The sequence below is a fragment of the Gigantopelta aegis genome, chromosome 7 (assembly GCF_016097555.1).
Source record: "Gigantopelta aegis isolate Gae_Host chromosome 7, Gae_host_genome, whole genome shotgun sequence".
NCBI lineage: Eukaryota > Metazoa > Mollusca > Gastropoda > Neomphalida > Peltospiridae > Gigantopelta > Gigantopelta aegis.
The window spans coordinates 12,550,905-12,555,247 of NC_054705.1; positions in this window are offsets into that span (position 1 = coordinate 12,550,905).

Genomic DNA, 4,343 nt, shown 5'->3' on the forward strand with positions numbered 1-4,343 from the left:
TACTCATTTTAATTTGAACATCTTCAAAACTTTTACAGTAACAAGCACCCCATACTTCTGAACCACAACATAAACTTGGTGTTACCACAGAATCAAATATCTTAAATAGATATTTACAAGGAATAGCACCAAATTTCTTTTGATACCCATATATTGCCATCATGGCTATTTTACCTTGTGCTGCAAGACAAGTTTGGGTTTTATTCCATATTAGTTTTGGTGTAAACATAATGCCTAAATATCTATAATATATAAATTCACAGCCATACCTACAGTATTATGAAACACTTCTAATGCACTAATTGTCTTCTGTGGCTGTAAAGGAGTGTCAGAAACAGAAAGAAAGGAAATGTTTTATTTAACGACACACTCAACACATTTCATTTACGGTTATATGGCGTTGGAAATATGGTACACGGATATTGCGAGAGGAAATCCGCTGTCGCCACTTCATGAGCTGCTCGTTTTGATTAGCAGCAAGGGATCTTTTATATGCATCATCCCACAGACAGGATAACACGTAACACGGCCTTTGATATACCAGTCGTGGTGCACTATAGCTGGAGCGAGAAATAGCTCAATGGGCCCACCGACGGGGATCGATCCCAGACCGACCGTGCATCAAGCGAACGCCTTACCACTGGGCTACGTCCGCCCCCTGTCAGAAACAAATGATGCATCATCAGCAAACATAAGATCATATAATGATTTACAATCATTTGATATAAAAACACCTTGTCCACCACACTCTCCCATAGTTTTTACAAGCCTATTTATAAAAAAATAAACCCAATGAATATTTGTGGACTCAATATACATCCCTATCGTGTGCCGATATTGCAATGAAAATAATCTGATAAGCCATTTGATGAAATTACAGATAGATAGTTACCACATATTCAAACTTGAGAAAGACGTTTTAAAAGAAATGTATGATTAACATTATCAAAAGTCTTAGAACAATCTACCAAAAAAATCGACCTCTTTTTTTCAGGTATATTTTTTGCACAAGCGCTTGCAATGAAAAAAAAAAAAATTATCAGCAGTAGAATAATCTGCTCTTAAGCCTGCATGGGATTCATTAATAATATTATTGTTATCACACCATTCTTGAAGCCTTATATTAAGAATAGAAGTAAACACCTAGCATGTGGTATCAATTAATAATATACTTCTACAATTGTTGACATCGTCTTAAGAATAGAAGTAAACTCGCCATATATTTTTTTTATTAGTTGTGCTGAAATTTTAGCTATTATTGTTAGAAATAACGAAGCCAATAAAAGTATTGATATAGACGACCAAGAATACTTATATCGCAATACGTCGATGACACAAGCTTCATTATTGACGGATCTCCCAAGTCCTTGTACGGTACATTAAACGTTTTAGATTATTATGCACGTATTTCTGGTTTAAAAATAAATTATTCTAAATCAAAAGCCATATGGATTGGAAGTAAAAAGCTCTGTAACGAGGTTTTTCACCATGCACGACGGAAGTTGAAATGGGGTGTAACAGATATTTGTACACTTGGTATTAAGTTCTCAGTTAACTTGGAACCTATCATGCATCTAAAGTATTATATTAAAGTACTGGAAATTCAAAATTTAATAAAAGTATGGTACATTAGAAAATTAACGGTTTTGGGGAGAATAACAGTTCTTAAAACCTTAATAAATACACAAGCTAATATATATACTAATATCATTGCCAGACCCAGGGAAAGGTTTTTAAAACATATAAAACAACGCTATTTCATAAATTTATTTTTAAAAAAACACCCAGAGAAGCTGAAACGTGATTTAATAGCACACGGTTATAAAGCAGGGGGTATTCAAATGTTAAATATTGATCATTTTAAAACTTCATTAAAATGTTCATGGATACGAAGACTGTTTTTAAACAATTCAAAGTGACTTACTCTTTTCAAATCCGTTACAGGTATCTCAAAGAACGATCTAATAATATATGGTGACCCTTTTATTTCTAAAAAAATGCAATGAGATGTCAAACATGTTTTGGAAAGATACATTACTGAGTTGGATAACTACTGAACAAAAACATAAGCCACAATCTGTAGATGATTTTTTATCAGTTAATATTTGGCATAATAGTGAAATAGTTATAAATCATAAACCATTTTTATATAAACATTATGCCCAGAAAGGTATAATTTTCATAAAGGATTCAGTACATGATTATGGAGAATTTTTAAAGTAGGAACAATTTGTTGAAAAAAGATCATGTTAATTCAAATTTCATTAGCTATGTTTCACTAATAAATGCTGTGAAATCATTCATATCTACCTTCAGTGATTTAACGGACTATCATTTAAAAAAAGTGTACAATCCAATTTTCCCTTTTAGGTTAAGACTTGTATTGAAAAGTAAACAGGGATGTACGGAAATGTATTGCATACTCAATCATAAAGGCATAATCACAAAATTTTGACTCAAGTGATTGGGAAAAATACTATGAATTACCTTTCCAAAGCATTAACGATACAACTGTATTATGGTTTCAGTATCGCATCCTACATCGGATTTTAGCAACAAACACTTTTCTGTATACGATTCATTATGTAGATTCTAATATGTAGGTATTCTGTCATAACTTCCCAGAAAGTCTACAGCATCTATTCTATGAATGCACTCAGGTTAATACTTTATGGGAAGCTGTAAAGACTGGGTTTTGTCCAAAACAGGAATTGTTATCCACTTTGACAAATATATTGTTATGTTTGGTATTATTAACAAAAAGAACGTTAATATAATTAACTGGTTAATTAATAACATTAAATATTATATACTGTACGAAAATACAAGAAAAGTTTTTAACTATAGCATCCGTTCAAAACTTTTTGCAAAACAAATTTGAAATTGAGAAATGTATGTATTTCAAAAACTGCAACTATGAAAAGTTTAATAAAGAATGGACAAAATGGCTCAACCTTTTGATATAGTGAAAGAAAGAAAAAAACCATTACACTTAGATATGGATCTACGCAAAGAAAACACGTTTTGTGATAACATGTTCATATAACATTCCAACACAGGTCCGACTGCTGATCTTTTAATATTATCATGAGTTTAATTCTGCTTTGTTACTCATCATCAACTTGAAGTTTTTTTTCCTCTTCTTCTTCTTCTTTTTCTTATTCTTCTTGTTCTTTTCCTTCTTTTTCTTCTTCCTCTCTCGTTCTTACTTTAAAAAAAAAGGTCCTGGACCATAAGGCGTACATAAAAGAAAGTACTCTTTTATTTTGATTTGTACATGCTTACATCAGAATAGAATGTAATGTGAGTGCGTACTTGCATGCATATGTATGTATGTATGTATGTATGTATGTATGTATGTTTACACATGTATGTATATTAATTTTAAGATTAATTGTAAGACGGTGTATCAGGGCTCTCCAACCCTGACACTGTCTAATGGTCTGGGGATAATAAAGAAAACCGAAGAAATTTTTTTTTTTTAAAATAGAAGTAAACACCTTACATGTGGTACCAATTAATGATATACTTCTATAATTGTTGACATCCTCTTTATTACCCGATTTGAATAAAGGGCATATAATACTTTTATCCCATATATCTGGAAAAATACCACTGTCAAGTATATTATTAAATAGACTGAGCAGTAGAGGAAGAATATGGTTTTGTGAAGCCTTTAAAAATTCTGAAACAATACCACCTGGCCCAGGCGATTTGTTATGTATATGACAATTTCTTTTTCTGTAATTTGGAAATCTATTGACACATTATCACTATTTACAATATTGCTATGATAATTATTATTATTCATAGACAATTAATTTCTAAAAAGAAGGGAAGAGAAGTGCTCAATCCATTGTATAGAACTAATGTCTTGTGATGTATTAGAATACTGTTTCCCTTGTACAATCAATTTCCAAAAGAGTTTGGGGTTATTTCTTGCATTTATAAACATTTCTCTCTGTTTACTAAAATAAGCATTTCTTGTTCTATTAAAAGTATTTTTAATTTATGTTTTCAAAATTTAAAACAAAAAACCAGAGAAATCTAAACCATGATCTCTATGAGCTCTTGCTGCATCATATATTCTCTGTTTTAAATTTTGTAACTCATCATCCCACCAAGGTCGTTGCTGATTTATATTTTTAATATAAAAGAAAACATAATATCTTAGTATGGCTTGCTGCCTCTAGAAACAGTTTAATAATATAGGTCACTAATTCCAAGATATAATCTTGTGAATCTATTAGTAAAGACTAAGCGAGCTAAGAAAACGTTTTTTATCTCATCACTCCAGACAAAGTTTACCCATTTGCTACCTTTCTCTTTTTACTCATCGTTAT